Source organism: Malus sylvestris, chromosome 10 (assembly GCF_916048215.2).
Source record: "Malus sylvestris chromosome 10, drMalSylv7.2, whole genome shotgun sequence".
Classification (NCBI taxonomy): Eukaryota; Viridiplantae; Streptophyta; class Magnoliopsida; order Rosales; family Rosaceae; genus Malus; species Malus sylvestris.
In genome coordinates this window covers 25,009,692-25,019,311 of record NC_062269.1, presented here as the reverse complement: position 1 = coordinate 25,019,311, position 9,620 = coordinate 25,009,692, and positions in this window count along the sequence as shown.

The following is a 9,620-nucleotide window of genomic DNA, read 5'->3' as shown; positions in this document are numbered from 1 at the left end:
TATGTGGTATAATGCCTTTGAAATTGATGAGAAAGCGAAATGCTTCACTAATTTTTATAAACTTGTCACCGAGGCCTCTGTTCACTTCGTTTGCCCGATGAACTCCTTTCGTACATGAGGGTCAAAAAGTGTGGCATACGCCTGTTGAACGCCGAAGATGCTGGGAAATTATAATTCAGTGTCATTTCGCAGAAGCAGTAATAATAGGAGATCATGAAGGAGAAGGAGAGTGGCAGTGATGAGTATAAACTTATGAAGCCATGTGTTGATGCACAAAATCGGATCGATCTTGGACCAACGTAAATATGACCGTGAACCACACAAATGCACAAGAATACAAAGATATATCGTGGTTCACCTCAAGTTGAGGCTACGTCCACACTGGTGTTGATTCCGTTTCACTATGTAAATGAATGTTGAATATACATGAAGGCTATAGAGGCAATGTTTGCTCTCTTTGCTATTCTGTTTACTCTCTTTTCCTCTCTGTTTCCCTTATGTCTGTTTCCCTTCCCTTTTAAGTGAATGTGAGGGAGCCCTTTTATAGAATAAGGGTTTCCTCCCCTCTTACATGAATCATGGGCTAAGTAATGAAGCCCAAATGCTGAGGCCCAATATATGGTATAACAGGAGTCCCCAAGTCTTCAATCAAGAGAGTCTTTTGGCTGGAGACTTCAAATCCAATCCATGTGCGGGCCGAATTGACTAGATGTCGTCCAAAACTAGTACTCGACATGAGATAGTGCTTAACGTGAAGCAATACTCAGCTAGAGGTAACATACATTGCAAGGCTGCTCGGCTAGAGGCAATGTTTGCGGTGAGGCGATTGCTCAACTGGAGGCGGTGCTCATTGCGAGGCGGCTCGGCTTGTGGCATTCTTCATTGTGAGTATGCACTCGACGTCCGCGTGAGCTCATTATGAGTTAATTCTCGACATGACTCGAATCCGCTTATCGGGTTCGCATATTGGATCTATGTGGCGGGTCCGCGAATTGGGTCCACAAGTCGGGTCTTTGAGTCGGAGCCATTCGTAGGGTCCATGAGTTGGGTCCACAAGTCGAGTCTTTGAGTCGGGGCCATCCGTAGGGTCCATGAGTTGGGTTCACAAATTGGGTTCGTGAGTTGGGGTTCGAGCTCAACGGTGTCCAATCTTGAAACTGCCCGAACGAATGGATGTCCAAGCACATAGGTGTCCAAATGAGCGAGTGTCCGAGCAAGTGGGTGTCCGGTCAGACTAAATCTTTGTCACCATAAGCATGTGTCTCAGTGATCTATAGGCTGATCAATAGTGTCTGTAGGCTTCTTTAATCAGCAACAATGTTGATCAATATAGTTAGTTGGTCAATAATTCCTGACAATAAATTATAGTTTAAGTATGAACACATAATGAATAAATCAAATTGACAAAGTTTGTCAAGGCAAAATATTGTACTCTGTGCCTACTACAAGTAAATAATTTATTCAGTTATGTGGTAAATCATATGTTGTATAAGTGACATGGTTAAGGGCAATCACATGACACTATGTAGTGAATAAATATTGCACAAGTACTTGGGCTAAATATATGTCACTAGAGAAAAATAATGGAAAACAATATGAGTATAATAGTCTTACACATGATAACTATAGGGATAAAGTATATGTGTATATATATGTAACCTTGTATTATGGAGTGTGAACTGTGCCTTAATAATGAAAAGTGAAAATATGTGATGTATCAGACTTTCCACGTAGTGGAACAGTCATGTGGATTAATCATGATGGAAAAGACTTATTATAATGATGAGCATGGATGTGGTTTTATTAATGTTCGAGTATGTGGCCAAGTGACCAAAAGACACTTATGGTTAGTCAAAAAGAAAAAAAGGGAAGACAACAAATTGATATCCCTTGTTTTGTGATGAAATGTCATAATGATGTTTGTTGAAAAGGAAAAGTAAAGGTTTTTTTTTTCTTTTGGCAGATGGAATTGGGTGGATGTGATCAGTAGTCATGTTGAAAATAAATAAAATATTTAAATAATGAATAAAGTGTTCATGAATGATTAAAGCTGGCAAGACTAAGGACAAGTGGTCTTGTAATAAACATTAAATAATAATAAAATAATTGTAAGGAAGATATCTTCTTCGTGTTCTCCTGTGGGTTATATCAGATAGGGGGATAGTGGGTATATATTATACTATTTGTACCCTATCATGAATGATTAAAGTTTCATCCTAACATTTAAATAATGAACATAGTGATCAGGAATGATTAAAGATACAATAATAAAATATTAAATAAACAGTGATAATTTGTAGAAGATGGAGTCCTTATCTTTTCCGATGGATTTTCCCCAAACAGTGGAGATGGCAGCGGCGGTACGGGACCTGCTCGTGATGAGCTTTTCAGCACCGGCACCACTCGAGTTGGGTGAGAATCTGATAGTCCAAGTCTACAGGTTCCGTTGGTGGCGGTGATTCCTCACGAGTTGCGCGTTGTGGAGGTCACGGCTGCATTTTTCATGGCTCTGTGCCATGAAATTGGAGAGAAAACCATGATTGATTTATCCTTCCATCATTTGTGGTGAAAGAGCGAAATGAGAGGTTGGTAAAAGCAAGGGGTTTTGAGCCATTTTAGCTCAGAGAAGATAGTGTTGTTATGGACTGTGGAAGGGAGTTTGGGTTGTGCTCCTGGTTTGTGGATTTCATGGTGGATAAGGTTGTGAGGTTTCACGGTGATGAGATGAAAAAAATGAGAGAGAACCGACATAGCTTTTTGTGTTGTTTCCCACAGACGGCACCAAATGTTGATGCACAAAATCGGATCGATCTTGGACCAACGTAAATCAAACCGTTAACCACACAAATGCACAAGAACACAAAAATATATCGTGGTTCACCTTAAGTTGAGACTACGTCCACACTGGTGTTGATTCTGTTTCACTATGTAAATGAATGTTGAATATACATGGAGGCTATAGAAGCAATGTTTGCTCTCTTTGCTATTCTGTTTACTCTCCTATTTCCCCTCTGTTTCCCTTCTGTCTGTTTCCCTTTCCTTTTAAGTGAATGTGAGGGAGCCCTTTTATAGAATAAGGGTTTCCTTCCCTCTTACATGAATCATGGGCTAAGTAATGAAGCCCAAATGCTGAGGCCCAATATATGGTATAACACCATGTAAAATTGTCTATTGAATTCGACCTTGATACAACCAATTAGGGGTGGAAATTTTTCCCGAAAATCCCGAATTGTCCCGAAATTTGACCGAAAAATGCCCGAATCGAATTTCCCGAAAAATTCAGTACCCAAAACCGAACCCGTCCCGAAAGTTTCGGTTTGAGATTCGGCCACAACTTTGAAAGTGTTTGGTAATCCCGAACTGAACCGAATATTTTATATATATATATATATTTTTTTTTTAAATTTATAATTAGAATTTTCTTGGGCCGTTGGATTGGTTAAGATCTAATTCAACCGTCCATTAGTTAGGTCATTTGTTATCCTCACAAGCTCTCTCAGTCGCTCACTCTCACTCAATCTCCCGAACGCTGCTCATGCTCCCGCCGCTTGCTCCTCCATCAATTCGAGTGACGCCGCTCCTCCATTGAGTCACGCCGCTCCTCCCGTCATCCGTCCACTTCAACGGCGCTCATCCAACCGGCCACACACACAGAGACACAGGAAGACGCGAATTTGAAACCAATCGAGTCCCAAAATCCAGGTAAGGGTTTCTGATTTTCACTGGGTTTTTGTTCTTTAGTGTTTATGGTCAAATTTCATGTTGATTAACTTGATTTCTGGGTATTTTGTCGAATGTGTGAGGGTTTAAGGACTGTGGGTTTCAAATTAGGGTGGGTGCAGTGCAGGACTTGTATGTTAGACGAAGTCAACCTGAGGTTAAACCCACCGTGCTTTGAGGAACTCCAGCGCACTTCCAGGAGTTCAGTTCTATTTAAACTTCTAATTGATTAGGCTTCCTTGTTAACAGGATGCATTTTTCAAATATTTGTAATCTGTTGTTTTCTATTTTGATATCTTTTGAATTTCAAATCTCCTTGTAAATAGGGTTTTCAAACCCTCAGCTGTAATCATGATGTAGTTATAAATACAAGCATCCCACAATTGACTGGGTATGCAATCAAGTGGAAAACCTGTGTTCTTAGTTTTATATGGTTTCTAGAGTTTTTTTTGTCTAACGACAAAGATCCTAGCTTGTCATTCTTTCCATCATTGCTTCCATGGCTGGAAACAATGTCCCTGCTGTCAACCCCAACCCTTAAAACACCACCTTCCAGCCCTTTTCCACTGTTGTAAACATCAAACTAGATAGAACCAACTACCCACTGTGGTTGGCTCAAATTCTACCTATTCTAAAAAGTAGGAACCTAATGGGGTATGTTGATGGCACGTTGGTGTGTCCCTCAAAACATGTTGCTGTTGCGACTATTATCAATCTTGCGTACATAGCTTAGGTGCAACAGGATCAAATGATCCTGAGATGGATTAATGGATCCCTGACTGCATCTGTCTTGTTTGTGGTGGCAAGCAAAAGAACTGAGCAAAGGTATGCATCCACGTCCCAAAATCATATTTTGTTTCTGAGAAATGAGCTTTTGCAGACCAAAAAGGGTGATCTATCTGTGGCGGATTACCTTGATCGCATGAATGTGATTGCTGACAACCTTGCCCTTGCTGGGCAACCTGTGAATGATAAAGAACTGGTTCAGATTGTGTTAAATAATCTTGGACTAGCGTTCGAGGTGATTGTGAGTGCTGCATAAGCTCGTGACACTCCTATCCTATATCCAACTCTTGAATCTCTGCCGCTGACTACAGAAAGAAGACTTGCGGAACACAATGTGCCTTTGGTTGAAGGAGCCACTGTTAATGCCTTTGTGGCTACCAGAGGTCGTAGGGGTGGTCGCTCTCATGATGGTGGACGAGGGAACTCCTCAAACTGTGGTGCTGCTCAAAGAGGTCCCAATCCTCGCCATAACAATAATCCGCAGAATAACCAAGGTAATGGAGAAAGGTTTGTTTCATGTGGTGATAGAATTATTTGTCAAATATGTGGCAAACCAGGTCATCCTACACTTGACTGCTATCAACGCATGAACACTGCATTTGAAGGCAGAATACCGGCCAAACGTCTTTCAGCAATGACGTCCTCACCTATCACTCTTAACAAACAACATAATGGCTCTTGGCTCCTGGACACAGGTGCCAATGCACACATTACTCCTGATATTCAGAACCTGGTCTTTCCCAAGGAGTATAATGGTAATGAAGGTGTGGGTGGAGTAGGTAATAATACTGGTATCTTGATTGCACACTATGGTTCAAATCAACTTAATACTAATGCTTGCTTATTTGTTTTACGCGACATCCTTCATTGTCCTAATGCATCCACTAATATCCTATCAGCCCTCAGTTTACCTTAGATAATGATTGTTACTTACTCATTTTTCCCCATGTTTTCCTTGTTAAGGACCTCAAGACACGGAAGACGCTTTTTCGAGGGAGATGTGAGAATGAGTTGTACCCATTTCCAAATGGTAGTGGACATCTCAAGCATACAGTTTCTGCATTTATGGGAGTAAGGGTTTTGGTTGAAAAGTGGCATGCTCGTCTTAGTCACCCTGCCAAACCAATAATTAAATTTTTAGTTTGAAATACATTGGTACCAATTCATGGTACCTCTGATGTAACCTTTTGGGAGTCTTGTCCTCTAGGAAAGAGTACTAGGTTACCTTTCAATGTTTCCGAGTCTTTGTCTAAATTTCCTTTGCAACTATTACACTCTGATGTGTGGTGTTCTCCAGTTATTTCTAATGAAGGTTTTCGTTACTATGTGTTGTTTGTGGATGATTATTTGCGATATTCTTGGTTTTTTCCTATGAAACGCAAATATGAAGTTTTTGAAATATTTGTGAAGTTTAAAGTCAAAATCGAAAACATGTTTAACTGTTCAATCAAAACCCTTCAATGTGACGAAGGTGGTGAATATAAAAGTCATGCTTTTCAACAATTTCTTGCCGTTCATGGCATTTCACAACGTTTTTCTTGCCCTAAACACCCTGAGCAAAATGGTTTAGCCGAGCGAAAACATCGACACATAGTTGATACTGCAATGGTTATGCTTTCTCAGTCTTTTATGCCAAATAAATTCTGGTTTGATGCATGTTTAAGTGCTACATACTTAATAAACCACTTGCCAACGCGTGTCTTGTCAAATGTGTCACCATTTGAAAAATTATTTCAAAGGAAACCCAATTATGACGTCTTGAAAATCTTTGGTTGTCGTTGTTTTCCCTGGTTAACACCATACACTCAAAATAAGTTGTAACAAAAATCAAAGTCATGTGTTTTTCTCGGGTATTCACTTAATCATCAAGGGTACAAATGCTTGTATATGTCCACAAGATGAGTTTATTTGTCTCGGCATGTCCTATTTGATGAGGATTTCTTCCCTTTTAAGGGACTCATATCTTCTTCTGAAAGTGTTGTATCACAAGGTAACAATCAATTATCCCAATTATTATTTACTTTTCCATCAACTTGCCCTTCCCTGATACCTACATTACCTAGTCCTAGTCAAACTAATTCTCTTGCCACCCGACAAAATTCTCCTACCTCTAATCTCACAAGTCCTTTAGAATCCCATCCTGATCCTACCACTTTGCCAAATATCACCCATTCGACTGATATTTCACCTTCATCTTTCTTACCAATAGAACCGAGCCTATCCTTATAACCTTCACTACAATCAAATGAGCAAGTATTGGCAGTACCACAACATGTGCATGCTGATGTGCCTACTGATACAAGACATCATATGACCACACGTTCCAAGTCAAGGGTCCTAAAACCTAATCCAAAGTATGCGATGCATGTTACTGTTGATAAATTTCCTGTTGAACCTACATGTTTTAGTCAGGCAGTCAAGCAACATGAGTGGAGAAGTGCTATGGTGCAGGAGTTTAATGCTCTACAAAGGTGTGGAACCTGGAGTTTAGTTCCATATCATACTCACATGAACGTGCTACCAAATAAATGGGTGTTCAAGATCAAACGAAGAGCAGATGGCACTATTGAGCGTCAAAAAGCTCATTTAGTGGCTAATGGTTTTCATCAAAAGGCTGGGGTGGATTACTCTGAGACTTTCAATCCCGTGGTTATGCACAGCATTATTAGACTTGTTTTGAGTCTAGCCGTGTCAAAGAAGTGGCCTGTGCGACAACTTGATGTTCAGAATGCATTTTTGCATGGCTATTTAAACGAACAAGTTTTCATGCGTCAACCATCGGGGTTCATTGATAAGCAGTTTCCAAATCATGTTTGTAAATTGCAATGTTCCATTTACGGTTTAAAACAAGCGCCTAGGGCTTGGTTCCAACGTTTCTCAGACTTTTTGCTTCAACTAGGCTTTGAAGAGTCTGCATGTGATTACAGCCTATTTGTATTCAATAAAAGAGGTGTCTATCTTATTCTGTTAATCTATGTAGATGACATTTTAATCACAGGGAACAATCCTCGTCAAATGGCGCATTTGATAAAGAAATTTGGCAGTTTATTTTTGATGAAGGACTTGGGATCACTGAATTATTTCCTGGGTATTGAGGTCAAGTACAATGGCGATTCCATGCATCTTAGTCAGTCCAAATACGCCTTGGACTTACTCACGCGAACTAAGTTCACTGAGGCAAAACCAATCTCTAGTCCGGTGTCTTCTGGTAAAAAATAGAGCGCCTATGTTGGTGATCCTCACGATAATCCAGAGTTGTATCGTAGCGTCGTTGGAGCCCTATAGTAACTCACAATCACTCGGCCTGATTTATCATATGCTGTAAATCAGGTGTGCCAATTTATACACTCTTTAAAGAACACTCACTGGATGGCAGTCAAACGAATACTTCGTTACCTGAAAGCTACGTACAATCATGGGTTACTGTACAAACCAGGAAATGCCAAGTTAATAGCCTATTTTGATGCAGATTATGCTGGCAATCCAGATACTCGTCATTCCACATGTGGTTTCTGTATTTATTTAGGTTCCAATCTTATCTCTTGGAGCTCGAAGAAGTAGAAGACGGTTTCCCGATCAAGTGCCGAGGCGGAGTATCGGCAATTAGCTTATATTGCAGCCAAGTTATCATGGTTGAGGTCGATTTATAAAGATCTTCATCTGCATTTGGTTCAACCAACTATTTGGTGTGACAATATCTCATCGATTGCCCTTGCATCCAATCTGGTTTTTCATTCGAGTACCAAGCATTTGGAAGTAGATTACCATTACGTTCACGAGAAAGTTGTTCGTGGTCAACTGTTGGTTCATTATGTTTGTTCCCAGGACCAGCTTGCTGATCTATTCACTAAAGGGTTGTCTTCTTCAAGGTTTAAATTACTTGTTTCCAAGCTTCCAGTTGTTCCACAACTTGTTAGCTTACGGGGGGCTGTTAGACGAAGTCAACCTGAGGTTAAACCCACCGTGCTTTGAGGAACTCCAGCGCACTTCCAGGAGTTTAGTTCTGTTTAAACTTCTAATTGATTAGGCTTCCTTGTTAACAAGATGTATTTTTCAAATATTTGTAATCTGTTGTTTTCTATTTTGATATCTTTTGAATTTCAAATCTCCTTGTAAATAGGGTTTTCAAACCCTCAGCTGTAATCGTGATGTAGTTATAAATACAAGCATCCCACAATTGACTGGGTATGCAATCAAGTGGAAAACCTGTGTTCTTAGTTTTATACTGCATGCCTTTGGGAGGGTGGGTGCACGAATTTGTGGGTTCATTCAGATTAAGATTAAGGTGGGTTGGTGCACGAATTTGTATATGCATTTATTTTCATATAAGGTGCATCGTACATATAAGTTTGTATATGCATGTCTATGTGGCGGGGAATTCTAATTTTATATTCTTGTATTGTTGATAGATTTCGCTTCAAGCATAATGGTATTGGTGTTTGTTCTCATAGACACGTCCTTCTCTCATAAAATTAAATTGATTTGGCTGTGCTTGCTAGTTTTGTGAGAAAAGATATGTGCATATCAATTGTAGGTGGTTGAATAATATATTTTGTAATGGTATGCTTAATGTCTTAAATGTGGATAGACGAGGCAAGCCAAGGAAAAGAAAATAGGGGACAATGTGAAATTATAAGTTTGTATATGCATGTCTATGTGGCGGGGAATTCTAATTTTACATTCTTGTATTGTTGATAGATTTCGCTTCAAGCATAATGGTATTGGTGTTTGTTCTCATAGACACGTCCTTCTCTCATAAAATTAAATTGATTTGGCTGTGCTTGCTAGTTTTGTGAGAAAAGACATGTGCATATCAATTGTAGGTGGTTGAATAATATATTTTGTAATGGTATGCTTAATGTCTTAAATGTGGATAGACGAGGCAAGCCAAGGAAAAGAAAATAGGGGACAATGTGAAATTATGATCTGCATAAGTCATAACGTGTCTATGATGTGCTTAGATTAGTTGCTTGTTTGCAAGAAGCTCACCATTCCTTGATTGATGCTTCTAAAGTTATTGTTGATTACAACAGACAGCAGTTGATGCCTATAAAGGTCAGTTAAGTTTTCGTATTCTTCTACCTTCAGTTTGCATATGCCTATAGAGGTCTAGT